At 36.6% G+C, this 17,177-nt stretch overlaps 1 protein-coding gene across 2 annotated transcripts in view; it reads left to right on the top strand.

Moving 5' to 3' along the window:
• sobpa (sine oculis binding protein homolog (Drosophila) a) overlaps positions 1–17,177 on the top strand; it is a 504,585-nt gene that overhangs the window by 432,098 nt on the left and 55,310 nt on the right. The window lies entirely within an intron of this gene.

Raw genomic sequence — 17,177 nt, 5'->3', positions numbered from 1 at the left:
AAACCCAATTTATAGTTAAGATTTCAATTTCATGTAGATGCTGATATAAAGTAACTACACTAATAGAAAATTATGTTCAAAATAAATTATGCATGCTAAACTGGGCCTGTGCCAGTTTTTAGTTAACTGAATAACTGTAGTCTGCGGTGGGTTGGCACCCTGCCCGGGATTGGTTCCTGCCTTGTAAACTGTGTTGGCTGGGATTGGCTCCAGCAGACCCCCGTGACCCTGTGTTCGGATTTAGCGGGTTGGAAAATGGATGGATGGATGGATGAATAACTGTAGTGATACACCACTATGACAGTAATAAACAATTAATATTTTTTTAGGTATGAAAAGCACCTAATGCCATTGACATCTCTGTCTGTCCACAGGAAAGCTCAGCACCCAGTGGACTGATACTATTGAAATTTCAAACACTTGTCCTTCAAGGAAATTTGCTAAAAATGTTTAACTGTCTTTGAGATACCTGCAACAGAGCACAGTACAAACTTTAGAAATATTAAAGACTAATTTAAAAACATTGGCAAATGTATGAAATAGTCTACCTTGAAACACAAACATTATGTGAAACTTCAATTACTTGTTACTTCTTGAAATTTACATCCAGAGAGATTAGTTCTTGCATGCTCTGTATTTTTTCACGTCTACTAGTCTGTGACAGCAAAATAGACCCCCAGTACAAGTCATTAAAGCTGCACCAGAATCCTGCATGCAGTAGAGACTATGCAGTCCACCACTAGCAGAAGTCTCTGCCACCCCAACTCACTTATCCTGCTACTTGAAGTCTTGTCAGGTAAGTTTAATGATCTTCATAACAGTAAAAATAACAAATGCTAGCAAGGAAAATTTTTTCAGAAATTAACTCAAAAGGAAAAAAGCTCTGTAAGTGACTCCTGGATCAATAAGCATATACCCACTATTTACATTACACTTAAAACAAGCTTACAATTTTTCTTAGTATTATACTGTATTTCTCAAAAAACACCAATTATTACTGTTGCTATTGTTGTTACTTTTATTAAGCATTAGAATTTTGTCCAAGTTTGTATATTATGGTGTTAAAAAACAAAACAAAAAAAAAACTATGCGTCGTCTACCAAAGAAAAAAAAAAGCATGTTTCATTAACCCCAAAATCCCTCAAGCAAACATAATAATAAAACAATGATTATCATTCAAAACAGAGAATAGGTTAGTGAGGTATATATCACTGCCACTGCAAATGCTTAGTGTAAGCTTTACTAAAGCAAAGAAAAATAAATTCTTATAACAGGAGTGGCATAGTACTATATGAATGGTCACTTAACTTAGGCACTTGACTTCTTTCACTGGAGAAGGAATAAAGCAGCTCAAAATAATTAAATGATGAAGTTTATTTACCTTGTATTAAATAACTTTTTTAAAAAATAATGCTTTTAAAAATGAGCTTCACCATTACCAATACATTCTTCTAAATGAGTTTGGAAAAGTGTTAGGTATATCTTGCTTTCAATTTAATAATTTGATAAATAATTTTATAAACTGACTTAAAAAGTTGAGGCATCAAGTTATTTTTCCTAAAATGTGTGCTTTATTTGCATTTTACAGGTGATAGGATAAATCTTAATGAGGAACTCACCAAACAATCAAGCTTGGAATATTAAATTATGCATTATGATGAATGCCAAGGGCTCCACATTACAGCTTGTGTCTCCCTTTAGGCATTTTGTGGTGTTCCTGGACCACCAAACATGCCCTTCAAGCTATCAATAGATTGAAATTAATTGAACAACTTTAAAAAAAAAAAAAAAAAAGTGTTGCAAGAAGGAATTCATCCCCATGAGGCATGTTAAAATTAATAAATCTTTATACATTTTTACAGATTTGGATTCAATATTTGCTCTAATGGCCACTGAAATAGATTTAGCAGACAACACTGCCACACCTCATACACCTCCGGCATATTAATTTATCCCCCACAACACCCCAAAACTCATCACCCTTTAGTGGTGATGTCTCACCCATTAGTTTCACTATGACTTTTCAGACTTAAACTATAATGCCTTTACCTTACAAGCTTGTCTGCCTCCCACTTTCTTATACATGTTCTTGCTCATCAATCATATCACTTTGTTTGTTGCACAGGTTGTGTGATGGGTGGTGGTGTAATGAAGACTAGTTATTACATTCTAGTACCATTGAAACAAGGTCCCTATGTGTTGTGTGATATAGTTTACGGGATATGTCTCAGATAGAATACAACTGCAATAAATAGCGTGCTAAATAGAGGGTGATTTACTCACCACAGAATTCATGCTTGATGAAAACCTATGCTCATTTTACTACAAAATTAAGTGATGACCCATAACAAACATATCCAAAACTCATAGTCATATTAAAAAAAAAAAAATACCTGTCTTATGCTATAAAGCCTTTAAGTGCATTCTTTGAAAGTCTTCCATCTTCATGTACAGTATATTGCAGGCAGAGTCCTAAGGCACTGAAACTAGAACTAGTATTATTTTGACATGACAATTAGCAAGACACTTAAACTTATGTGCTCCAGTCATACAAAATATATAAGTATGTACGTTTAATGAATTTTGATCTTGTAGGTCAAATATATTACAATAATAATTATATACAATCACACAGTTTATATATGAACTCTAACAAAAGGGGCTATGAATGCAGAAACAGTAATCCAGTTTGCATGGAAAAACAGCATACAGAATGAGTGACACACAAGTAAGAAATTTTAACACTTAACTATTCAAAAATGAAGCAACCTTTGGAGCTGTTATTGCAGAGTAAACGACCCTTGGTTGACAATAGATACAATCATACTTTGTGATATGACATAGTACAAACATTGAACGACGTCATATGGTACATCCAACCAAGCACTGTGCAACTGCTTAACAATGTTAGCAGTGGTCTACACCGGCCATAAAGCAGACTGCATACTTCACCCAGAGTACTGTAAAAATTAAAGACAGAGAAAGGTTCTATCACACTAGTGTTTTTGGAGATTGCAGACAATTTATCATTAGGCACTCATCACCTGAAAAATGTTACCAAGCAGGTCTACCATAAAGGTCACACATTTCATGAAAGTATCTCCTTAAAATATTTTTTGAGGTTACAAAGCACTTAATGAGCACTACAGTATTCAGCAGGAAATGTCATCCAACACATTGACTCACATTGTTCCTGAGGTGTGCCACTGATAATGACTAGGTGGTAGCACATAGCAATGTAGGCTGCTTGATGCCAGTCCAGACATGGGTAACTGTGGCATTGATTTAAGGGATGTCATGAATGGATTCTAAATTCCTTGAATCATCAGACTGTTGTCCAAGTCAATGCCCACCATCCATAGAAGACATCACATCTTTGTAAATGTTATGACATAGCAGCTGTGGTGACCCAGACCTTCCATAATGTTTTTCGGAGAGTCTCCTGTCCATTCCAATAAGTATAAAAGGCTACCTGCATCATGATACTGTGATATGACCTGTACCATAACTTATTGTTACAGTCAATCATTATCCAACTCGCTATATGCTAACACAGGGTCACGGGGGTCTGCTGGATCCAATCCCAGCCGTCACGGGGCCCAAGGCAGGAACAAATCCCGGGCAGGGCACCAGCCCACTGCAGGGAACACACACACACACACACACCCACACACCAAGCACACACTAGGGACAATTTAAGATCGCCAATGCACCTAACCTGCATGTCTTTGGACTGTGGGAGGAAACCCACACATACATGAGGAGAACATGCAAACTCCACGCAGGGAGGACCCGGGAAGCGAGCCCAGGTCTCCTTACTGTGAGGCAGCGGTGCTACCACTGCACCTTATTGTTACAGTTATGGGTAAAAAATTGATACAGTTGAATACTGCAACATTTTTATCAAAATGAATCAGAAACACATTTACCAGTATCAAGTATTTTTGCAAAAAAGCAAAACAAAACAACAAAATGCACTTCCACTAAATTCCCAGATGACACTGTAAACATTTTTGTACTGCTACATAGATTCCAAAAATAAATGACCTGTTCATGTTTGGGTTCAGGCTGTTTTTTCTCAGTATTAAAAGGAAGAAGGAGTTTAAGGAAGAATGAAATTTGCAAGCACTGTAATTTGAATATCAAAAACTCCAGCCCACCACAAAGTAGGGCTGAATCTCGCCTCCAAATAACAACATTGTTTGATTGGTGATTTATACAGAATCAAGCACAAACATGCAAATATACAAGAATCAGTCTCCTACCCAAACACACTGAATTCTTGCTTTAATGAAAATTGCTGGACCACTGCTCTAGGGTACAACTGTTTGAAAACCAGGGCTATTATAGTTATAGAAAACTAAAATCAAAACTGAAACTATTAATAAAAAAAAAATCATTTTCACAAACTGAAATAAAATAATTACAAAACCAAAATGAAAAACTAAAACTAAACAAAACTATTAAAGTAGCTGAAAAGACTAACTGAAATAAAATAATAATTTACCAAAATTATTTTTAGTTTTTGTAACAACCAGACTTACTCAAGGGCTAACCTGGGCTGCAGGGGTCCTGACATTAATCAAAATACATTAATAAGAACTTCACAAATGTTTTTTGAATAAACACTTCTGCTCTTAGTCCTTAACCCTTGTAACTTAACGCTCATACAGAAAGTCATCCACCACGACCTGCCCATATGTATGCATCCAGTGAATAATGGCTGGTAATGGAGGGTGTTGTTGACACAGCATTTGGGTGACAGCGCAAGCTGACTATGGGCGCATAAAGCGTGTGATGAAGAAAGCGATTTACTGTGTGATAACAGTGACAGTTCTTCAGGAGCTGAAAGTGACAGCATAACAGAATCTGGTGTTAGTGAAGCATACCAAGGTGATGGTTTTGCTTTGAATGTGCTCAGTAGCTTTCAAAGCTGCTATTCACTGGATCTTTGGGGCTCGAGAGAGAAGTACTAGATACAAATAATCCCTTAAAGAATTTCAGTCTGTTCATAAATAACGGCATGTTAGCTGTATTTCTGACAGACCCCAAGATACAGTATGTACACAGCAATTAATACAGCAGAACACACTAAGCCAAATTCCAGGCTGCATGAGTTTGATGTTCATTATGATTAGATGCCTGTTTCTTGGCATTTCTTGTATATCAAGATGTAATTCAAACGCCTGAAGATTTAATTTGAACGCCTGAAGTCAGAATGTGATCAACAAAACCTTTACAGTATGGACAGAAAAATCACGAGTGAGTAATGTTTCAATTTATTTCTCGGGCATCTGCGTTTTGTTGACAATAATTCACCTGCCACTTCACACAGGAGAAATCCTTTTTGAAAATAAAAAGGCACTGACCAAGAGACTGATGGTAAACATACAACATCACTTTTGCTTTAAAAAGGTCGTTTAACAACACAGCGATACAAACCTTATAAAATTCCTGAGTTGGCAATGTCTCTACTGAACTACAGGTAGGTAGGACAGTTTGCCAACTGGTGAAAAACTAAACCTACCAACATGTTTTTGAATTTATTCTGCATTTATTAATTTATCTTTTCTTTAATTTTACATTTACAGCCCAAAATACCTGATATTGTGAAAATGATCTGGTGGAAGAATTATGTTTTAAAATATTTGTATCCGTCTTTTCAATCTTTCTGTCAGCCATGTCATACATATTGTGTGTATATATATATATATATATATATATATATATATATATATATATATATATATATATATATATAGTGATCCCCCACCTATCGTGGAAGTTATGTTCCAGACCCATCAGCGATAGGTGAAAATCCGCAATATAGAAAGACCATATAAATAAACTTCCTTTTTTATAGTTTAAGCCATAAAATACCCCTCCCACTAGCTTTAAACACATGTGAACTTATTAAAACACACTTTGTAAACACATATGATATGTGGATGTCGGGCTAAGGATATAAGTAACATCTATCTATTATAAAAACAAATCTTGGAAGGGAGACCAGGGAGACAAGGCGTGATCTTCTCAGAAGACAATTTGACTTCCCATGAGAGACATTTTAACATTGCGCAAGGCAAGGCTGCGAGACAGAAGGACAGCTGCTGTATAGGCTTTTAAATGATCGACGTGCAGAGCGACAAGCAGGACACGCATCTTGGCAGAAGCAGTGCAAAGCCAGTAGCTGATCTGTCTGCTTCTCCTTGGCGTGTGTTCAGCTCCCACACCCCCCCACTACACGAGCAGGAGAGACGCAAAATGGCAGAAGTGGGGTACACCTCACAGGGGTTGAGCGAAGCAATCAAGACCAGATCATCTCGGAGATACACTTTGACGACATGCGAGACTAGACATTACAACCTTGGGAAGCAAAACCCATGAGACAGTGCCCCCCCCCTTCAGAATACTAGCAGCAAAGACGCGAAGTGGCAAAAGGACAGCTGCTGTACAGGCTTTTAAATGATTGACGCAAAGCGCGACAAGCAGAACACACAGCTGGCCAGCAGGAGCAGCAAGACAGCAGCTGAACCGATTGCATCTCTTTAGCATGCGTTCAGACCCCCCCCCCCCCCCCCCCCCCCCCCTTCACAACGCGAGCAGCGTTATAAGTCCCGCAAGAAAGAGATTTAACCATACCCGGAGCAGGAAATAAAGGACAATTATTGTTTTTACAAAAGCTTTAAAGTAAAAATGAAAAGAATGCATATGTAACAATTCCCATAAAAATAACAATCTCTTTAAATTGTTTATCCGGTAAACCAAACCCGGGGGTGGGCAAACGAAGTGAGCCCCCTAGTAATAATAATAATAATAATAATAATAAATCCATGATGTAGCGGGGGTGCAATAGCTGAACCCCGATATAGCAGGGGATCACTGTGTATATACAATATAATTGCAATATATACACATACATACACACACACACAGTAGAACCACTGGTCACAAACGTTTAAGAACACATACAAATCGGGTTACGATCAAAAAGTTTTGCATCTGTTCACGACCATACGCTCTGGTGGAGACCAAAAACACTGGCAGCCAGTTTCCCTATGCGCATTCATAAGCACCAATGATTTGTCATTCTCCGTTTCCCATTTTCTTTTGTTTGCGCATACAGGGCCTAACAAAGCAGCTGATGTTGCAAAAGGAGTTATAATGTTAACCAAGCAGAGGCCTCAAGTGCTGGAGGAGGTGGAAAAACTGTTGCTACTGTGGTTGAACGAGAGGCAACTTGCAGGTGATCACGTAAGCGAGCTGATCATATGCGAGAAAGCCAGGAAGATTCATGGCGATTTGCTGAAAAAAAAAATCCTTCTTCGAGTGGCGAAGGTGAGGAATTTAAAGCCAGTAGAGGATGGTTTGAAAGGTTTTGCAAGAGAAGTGGCATTTAATTTTTTTTTTCCCTGTGCTTAAAACTCATAAAAGAAAGTCTTTACAGCGAGCGGTTCATAAGGGTCTAGCGTGAACTCTTACAATGTTTGTTTTCTCAGTGTTATTCAGTGTTTTTACATTTAGTTTACTATTACACTGTGCATTCTGTGGTATAATTAACGATTTCTCTGCTAAAAAAATATATATTTACATACAGTTCGTACGGTCTGGAATGGATTAATTGAATTTACATACAATCTTATGTGGAAATTATGTTTGGGTCGTGACCAAATCAGGTCGCGTCCAGAGGTACCACTGTATATATATATATATATATATATATATATATATACAGTGGTGTGAAAAACTATTTGCCCCCTTCCTGATTTCTTATTCTTTTGCATGTTTGTCACACAAAATGTTTCTGATCATCAAACACATTTAACCATTAGTCAAATATAACACAAGTAAACACAAAATGCAGTTTTTAAATGATGGTGTTTATTATTTAGGGAGAAAAAAAATCCAAACCTACATGGCCCTGTGTGAAAAAGTAATTGCCCCCCTTGTTAAAAAATAACCTAACTGTGGTGTATCACACCCGAGTTCAATTTCCATAGCCACCCCCAGGCCTGATTACTGCCACACCTGTTTCAATCAAGAAATCACTTAAATAGGAGCTGCCTGACACAGAGAAGTAGACCAAAAGCACCTCAAAAGCTAGACATCATGCCAAGATCCAAAGAAATTCAGGAACAAATGAGAACAGAAGTAATTGAGATCTATCAGTCTGGTAAAGGTTATAAAGCCATTTCTAAAGCTTTGGGACTCCAGCGAACCACAGTGAGAGCCATTATCCACAAATGGCAAAAACATGGAACAGTGGTGAACCTTCCCAGGAGTGGCCGGCCGACCAAAATTACCCCAAGAGCGCAGAGACGACTCATCCGAGAGGTCACAAAAGACCCCAGGACAACGTCTAAAGAACTGCAGGCCTCACTTGCCTCAATTAAGGTCAGTGTTCACGACTCCACCATAAGAAAGAGACTGGGCAAAAACGGCCTGCATGGCAGATTTCCAAGACGCAAACCACTGTTAAGCAAAAAGAACATTAGGGCTCGTCTCAATTTTGCTAAGAAACATCTCAATGATTGCCGAGACTTTTGGGAAAATACCTTGTGGACTGATGAGACAAAAGTTGAACTTTTTGGAAGGCAAATGTCCCGTTACATCTGGCGTAAAAGGAACACAGCATTTCAGAAAAAAGAACATCATATCAACAGTAAAATATGGTGCTGGTAGTGTGATGGTCTGGGGTTGTTTTGCCGCTTCAGGACCTGGAATACTTGCTGTGATAGATGGAACCATGAATTCTACTGTCTACCAAAAAATCCTGAAGGAGAATGTCCGGCCATCTGTTCGTCAACTCAAACTGAAGCGATCTTGGGTGCTGCAACAGGACAATGACCCAAAGCACACCAGCAAATCCACCTCTGAATGGCTGAAGAAAAACAAAATGAAGACTTTGGAGTGGCCTAGTCAAAGTCCTGACCTGAATCCAATTGAGATGCTATGGCATGACCTTAAAAAGGCGGTTCATGCTAGAAAACCCTCAAATAAAGCTGAATTACAACAATTTTGCAAAGATGAGTGGGCCAAAATTCCTCCAGAGCGCTGTAAAAGACTCATTGCAAGTTATCGCAAACGCTTGATTGCAGTTATTGCTGCTAAGGGTGGCCCAACCAGTTATTAGGTTCAGGGGGCAATTACTTTTTCACACAGGGCCATGTAGGTTTGGATTTTTTTTTCTCCCTAAATAATAAAAACCACCATTTACAAGCTGCATTTTGTGTTTACTTGTGTTATATTTGACTAATGGTTAAATGTGTTTGATGATCAGAAACATCTTGTGTGACAAACATGCAAAAGAATAAGAAATCAGGAAGGGGGCAAATAGTTTTTCACACCACTGTATATATATATATATATATATATATATATATATATATATATATATATATATATATATATATATATATATATGGTTGAAATAGTTTACTGTCAAATAATGCAAAGAGTACGCGACACGTATTTCGCCCTAATTCTGGGCTCATCAGGCGTACACACTCTACTGCACTCCCTCTCGGCAATCGAACCTCGGACGTCAGCGCCAGAGGCGATGCCCCTAACGTTGCGCCACGGCGTGTGGTTCGTTTATTTGACAGCATGTAGATCGGGGTAATTATATTCACGGCATTCGTAGTCTGTGTCACAATCTGACTGTATGGGTGGTTACCTACCAGGTAACCCAGAATTAGGGCGAAAGATAGATAGATAGATAGATAGATAGATAGATAGATAGATAGATAGATAGATAGATAGATAGATAGATAGATAGATAGATAGATAGATAGATAGATAGATAGATACTTTATTAATCCCAATGGGAAATTCACAAAACACGTGTCGCATACTCTTTGCATTATTTGACAGTAAACTATTTCAACCATTCTATGATCTGCTTCTCACAACTGAGGGCACCGTGGCGGATGTTAGCAGACTTGCTGGCCAACCACAAGCATTACCTGGTAGGTAACCACCCATACAATCAGATTGTGACACAGACTACGAATGCCGTGAATGTAATTACCCCGATCTACATGCTGTCAAATAAACGAACCACACGCCGTGGCGCAACGTTAGGGGCATCGCCTCTGGTGTTGACGTCCGAGGTTCGATTGCCGAGAGGGAGTGCAGTAGAGTGTGTACGCCTGATGAGCCCAGAATTAGGGCGAAACACGTGTCGCGTACTCTTTGCATTATTTGACAGTAAACTATTTCAACCATTCTATGATCTGCTTCTCACAACTGAGGGCACCGTGGCGGATGTTAGCAGACTTGCTGGCCAACCACAAGCGTTACCTGGTAGATAACCACCCATACAATCAGATTGTGACACAGACTACGAATGCCGTGAATATATATATACGTATATATATATAATATGTTGCAATGGGCTGTACCTTGTCCAGGGATTTTTCCTACCTTGCATCCAAAGCTGCTACGATAGGCTCCAGATTTCCTGAGATTTAATCTAATCTCAGATGCAGCTTCTGTCATGTTGTGGCTGTCCATACTCCTATTACCTGCCCTTATTCTGCTCATTAAGAGTTTAATCTTCTTATGCAAGGGCTATTCAAGTCTCACTACCCCTAACCTTAAACACTACATGCTTGTTTTTCTTTGTTTACCTCAAAACAGCTAGGTGGGGTCTGCACAATGATTCAAGCCTAAGAACCCAGTTCTTACTAAGCCATCATGATTTTCATGATCCCACCTGTCAGAACACACTAGAATCTTTTTTCTGAATTTTGATATCTTTTCAGGCCTGCAGGTGGCTTAATTCTGTCAATAAATTTTATGTGCCTGAGATGGAATCAGAGATCAAAATGGCTGGTAGAAAATAAAGCCCAGTAAGGGAGATTTTTGAACACAATATTGAAGGCATTAATTGTAAGCACATTGTCTTGAAGCAGAATATGTTGTGTGCTGTAGACGTTTAGAGTAAAAGACCCTGAAACCTTAAATTCACCTAAATTTCATCACAAATTGGCTTATATTAAAAAATAATATTAAAAGGCAAAACCATAATAATCTTGGTGGAAACTGAATTTTAAGTGACAATGCAACACTGCTTTAGTTCCTAATTTTGGCTTACCAGAAAGTCTTAAGTAAGTCACTTAACCCATCTGTGCAGCATAAACTTATTAAAAGAACTTTAATGATTGTAAATAATCAGAGAGAACTTTATTTTCCACATGGGGAAATTTGGCTTATTACACAGCCTCAGATAGATAAATTAGACAGACAGACACACACTATGCTCTGAACACATACCAGAATAACTAAAAAGGGAACAAAATGAAAAGATAAAAAAATAAATCTTCTGACTTGGCAGTTACAGTCATGGTGAGACATTAGGCAGCATAACTGACACACTTCTACTGAATAATTCGTTGGCTGAAAGTACTCAGTTAAATTGTGTCAGAGAGAGTCTCAGCAGCATTGTTAGTAACACTAAAAGAAATAAATTCTTTGTAATGGACGAGGCACAAGCATATGATGATTTGTGAAAGGACAATATGAATGGGCACTTAATTTAGTCACTTGCCTCATGGCCCTAAATAATATTTTTCAAATAAGGTTTTCAAGTGAGCTCAATCATTAGCAATACATTTTTCTAAATGAGTTTGTAAATCGTTCAGCATCTTGGTTTTCATTTAGCAATTCAATGAGCTGAGTAAAAAAGTTAAGTCCCATAGCTATTTCTAAAAAATATATGCATTTTTTGTCCAGTATGAAATGTTTAATGCTACCAATTGACGTTGACCTGAATGGTGAGGGCTCCGCTCTACAGTCTGTCTCACCTTTTTGCTATTTTCTGGTGTTCTTGATGCTCATTCCATCACAGTAATAGGAGACTGAGATTTGCCAAACAACTTTAAAACCATTACAAGAAGGACTTCTTCCTCTGTATGGCACATAAACTTAAAATGAAAATTCTTCTTTGCACCTCAGTTATGGAAATGGATTCAACATACTGTATGCCTAAAGGTGAATATATAATAAGGCACAGACCAATTGTTCTAGGCCACTAAAACAGCATTTAGTATAAAACATCACCACAGTACTATATTTACCCTTATCCTATTTACTCCTATACCCTCCACAATACCCCATAATCTTATCATTCTTGTGCCACACCTGTTATTTTAGTTTAAAAATTGCAAACTCACCACAGTCCCATTAATTCATAAGCTGCTCCATAATTACATCCTCTCTCCCATTTTTATATGCATCTTTCCTCATCTGTCATCTAAATCCATTGTTTCATAAGTTGTGAGAAGGTGTTGGTATCATAGGTAATTATTTATTCTGTCTTTGTACCACTGAAACAAAAGTGCTACATGATAAGTAAACAGAGCTGTTTTGTATTCTACAACAACAAAAAGTGAGCTAAATAGAGGGTTATGCATTACTTGACTCAGAATTCAAGCATGGATAAACTGAGCTTATATTACTACTACATTCTTGTGGTGACCAGTCTTGCAACCCAATTTGGGTCATGACCCCTAGTTTAACTAACATTGCACTATACTATTTTATGTCACTATCAGGACTACACAAATAAATTTTGTTTACATTTTGATGACATTGACCACAAAACACTGTCAGATGGAAAAAACATGTTCTGGCACACTAGAAACTAGGACTCTCTCTCTTTTCATTAAGGGTCAGACTTACAAAACTTGTGTAAAAAGTGGCCTAAAATATGCGTATGCAACTTTCCACACAAACATCAAGATTTACAAAGCAAAACTTGACAGGAGAAAATGTGTAAATTTATAACAACTCAGACCCATCCATACTTAACATTTTGGAGAAACTAGGAAATGATGACACCCTTGACCAAGTATGGAAATACAGTAAAACCGGCTACATGGCGACTCAAACACATAATAATAAATCTCACAAAGTCATTATTAGAATGTATGTTGATACAACAAACATATTACACCTCAAAAGTAATAATTATGTTGTATAGCCTGTATTTTATTTCCCTTTAAGGGGGCAAAGCTGCATATTTGCCCTGAGGAACTTGTCTGGTTTGTCATCAGTTTATACAGGTGGAATCCCATTATAACGAAACTCACAGAACCATAAAATATTTTATACTCTCCTGATCTCTCTTCTCCAGACCACATCTGCCACAGCAGTGATTCTGAGCCACTGGTCTTCAAATCTGAAGATGGGAGCTAAAGCAGGATGCTCGCCCATACTGCAGCTCCTATTCTGAATGAAGTCTTGAGACTGTACCTGCCTTCTCTAGACAGTAATGAAGTACGTGGATTTTCTTTGAACCCTGGACTCTCCTTCCTGTCTCTCATGTAACTCTGTGACCCAAGCTTGATAATACCTGTATAAAAAAATAGCTCTTCTTAAATTGCAAAAATATTTTATTTGAAAAACAAGACATTAGATATAACTTTTTTTTTCTTTTTAAATAGAAATACAGGCATTCAAATACAGAATGAAAACAAGTCGTTAGATGAAGATAAAGTCACAATTACAAAATGCTTTCACCACATCATATTTCTTCATTCCGGAATCAACCTTTTCCATGATTGTTAAGTTTTTATTCAGCAAAAACGGATTACATTTCTCACTTTTTTCTTTTTTCTAACTCACTGCAGAAAGCGTAGGAGTGGCATGAAATATTTTTTGCATCGCATTATCATCTTCGGTGGCCATTTTTAGTCGAAATAACATTAGTTACACAGAGATTTACACTTCGTTAAAATGAGATTTGTTTAACATGATGTTTTATGAACGTTTGTCCAGGCCCACAAAAAGTATTTGCTTTACTGAAACTTTTGTAACTTCAGTATTCACTATAAATGGGATTTACCCTGTATAGGCTACCTGTTCTCACTTTTCAGGGAACTAGCCAACAATTCCAGAATATATCAGCCAAGTTTCACTCCATTCTTCCCGTTGTGCTGGAAACCATTAACTGGCGAGGTGCTACATTAAGCTTTAATATGGTGTGGATGTACATACAGAAAATGTTTTTTCCAACATAAAAAAACTATTTGCAGCTGTGTCTGTTTCTCATAACATACTTTGAGTACTTTACTGCACTCATCTACCTTAATAAAAGCATGACCATCTTTGTGTGAGTCTGATATCTGTGTGTCCATCAGGTTGCTATCTATTGTTATATGCCATTTGGTACGGGGTTTGTAAAAGCAGTGCTAATGTTTTTGATGTGCCATATGTTAAAATGAAAAATACAACTTATTTTTTCACTACAAACATTATGAAATACAATCCAATAGATTGTGCACTGTAAATGTTAATGATGAATACGCACAGCTAGTATTGTAGTATGGGCAACTAGTAAAAATGAAGCAGCTTTTGTTAAATGCAAGCAGTTACAGTCCATTAATGTTATGTGGTGCCAAAATGAGACTGAAAAATGTAGTGGCTTGGGTCAACCCATGTTTCATTTATTTTGTGCAAAGTAGCTTGGGCAAACATGATTGTACTATATGTTGTGGCTGCCTTGTTAGTCAGGCAACTGGCTGACACTTCCATTTTTCACATAGCCTATACTATTAATTGCAACAGAAATCATGTCAGTACATGTGCCATGTACAGTAATAGCACATACACACCTAGACACTGGTGCCTTGCACCTTTTCCCGACACGAGAATTCAGAGGAGTGCAGCCAGATAAACTTGAATCCAGGTGTCAGGATCTCAGTGTGTCAGGAGGTAGACTGAACTACCAGCCAGTTAAGGTCTGTAGCATCATAATTGCATTATATGTTTCAGGCTGACTTGCATAGTCCATGTATGGTTGTTTCAGGGCTGCAAACAGGTGGAGCCCAAGGCTAGGAGCTCAAGTTCATGTTTGCACAGTTACAAGATGACTGTGATTTATGAAGGTAAACTGTGTAGAAATGTGCATAAAACAGGTTTTATAAATCAGATTGGTTTCTGGTGTATGCATTTTCCTATTTTTTGGCATACACCTGTTATCATGCTCAAATTAACAGAAAGTTTTATAAATGAGACCTCAGCTGATTAGACCATTGTGTATGTAAGAAACATCTACTCAGAATACACACAGTGTTCGCAAGCATCCTTATTGGGTAATGTTTACCTCTGTGACATTTAAATCTCCCCTGTATTGCAACAAATTAACTTAAGCAAAACTGTTCCTCTCCACCCTTACTTGGCAAATTACCATCTACATATTTACAGTATATGTGTCCCAAAGTGTTTTAAACTCCTATTACTGTACTGAATATTCAAATGATATTTATTTACCATACACACATTTAACTGTGAAGACTGCATAAATACCTGAAATCAATTTCCATAAATGATACTGTATGTGGGACAGACTGAACCAAGAGTTTTCAACTTGTAACCTCTGTGAGAAAACAAAAACTGAATTGTAATAGATAGCAAATTGCAAAACTCAAAAATTGCAATATTTTACATGATATTGTACTGTGGGAGTTCCTATGAATAAGACAATGTAAAATACAAGTAGTTAGAGTTTTTCCATGAGTAAGTGGCTAAATATAATAACACACAAGTACAGTACACACACATATATATATATATATATATATATATATATATATATATATATATATATATATATATATATATATATATATATATATATATTAATATTTTGTACCTTTTATGAACACTTTGCTAACTAAACTTGTGGTTGATGATTAAATTATATTATACACCAAATCTTACTCAGAAATATACTGTGATGAACATATAAAAGTCTTTTGCTGCTTTTAATAACTATAATTGCTGCAGGGAATTTATGCCTAAACCTAACTCTTATTTAACTGAAGTCATCATACTTTCCTTGAGTAGAACTTCTAAGTAATATTGAAAACACATCTCAAGGAGTTTAATAATTTCAGTAGCTATGCTTTAATATACTCATGCATGTAAAAAGAACTTAACCTTAGACATAGAACAGGTAGTGGACAGAAATAATGTAGCACTTTATCTTGTAATCCGGAGTTTATCCTCAGAGGTTGCCCTTAACAGTATAAATTCCACACATAATACAGTCAGTCATCTGGAATAAACATCCATCCTCCCAAACTGAAGCTAAGCAATTCATTTTCATTTGCAGAATGGAAACTACAATGGTTACTGAAATATCTTCAAATAAGTTAAACATCATATGATTATGAAAATACATATCACATTTTGAAAGACTACTGAAAGGCATGGGATTTCACATTTATAATCCTCACATAAAACAAACAGTCATATAAAATACTTTTTTGGACTGGTCCATAATTTGATTTGCAATCTTTAGCAAACTATATTAAAAACACTCCATATGGATTCAAATGATTTCTCATAACAGTATTTTATATGAGTGCAAAAAAATCACATTTACTAAACATTCCGGCACTTTTCAGATTTCCTCTCTTTATCCGAAAACAGAAAAGATGGATTCCTTTCATAAAAAAGCAACACAACAAAGGAAAGTCATAGGCGTCAGACGATGACTGTAATTTAATCTTATTAAAAACTAGCATGAGCAACATTTGTTTTAAATTTTTTTAGAAAATTGTACATTTCATAACTTTAGGTACTGTAATCTTTGTGTGTGCACTTAGTTTAAATGTTAATGTAATTTTTTTAGATCCTGACAATTTAAATCAGTTTCTTAAACTGAGTGTCACGCAAAGTCATAAAGGTCACAAGTCACAATTGTCTTTAGTGGGAAAGGGTTAAGTGTGTTAGCAAGAAAAAAAAAAGTTTAAATGAACCTGATTTAAAAGGATTTTGAAAGCACTGTACTTCACATTTTTGTAGATTTTTCAGCTATAAATGGCATCATCAAATAATGCAATAACCCAAAAAAATCAATTTTAATAATTCATAACATTTTTATTGAATCATAATTTATACAGAACTTAACATTAAAGCTTTGCATAGAAATAATTTTAATAATCAAAAATGTCTCTGCTCACATTTAATATAGTACATATTCTAATTGGATCAGATTGAATAACAGAGGCTTGCAATACAGACAAATATTTTTCTTGAAATGTGGTTCTGATCAAGATCAGTTTAATGTCACCAATTATTCCATCTCAGATGATAGCATAAATAATCAACTAAGTCTCTTCTTAGTAAGTTCTTCAAACTAAATTTACAGTGCAACTAATTTCAGT

This window comes from Erpetoichthys calabaricus, chromosome 3 (assembly GCF_900747795.2).
Source record: "Erpetoichthys calabaricus chromosome 3, fErpCal1.3, whole genome shotgun sequence".
Classification (NCBI taxonomy): Eukaryota; Metazoa; Chordata; class Cladistia; order Polypteriformes; family Polypteridae; genus Erpetoichthys; species Erpetoichthys calabaricus.
Note: the sequence above shows the minus strand (reverse complement) of the source record. Positions and strands in the feature narration are given on the sequence as shown.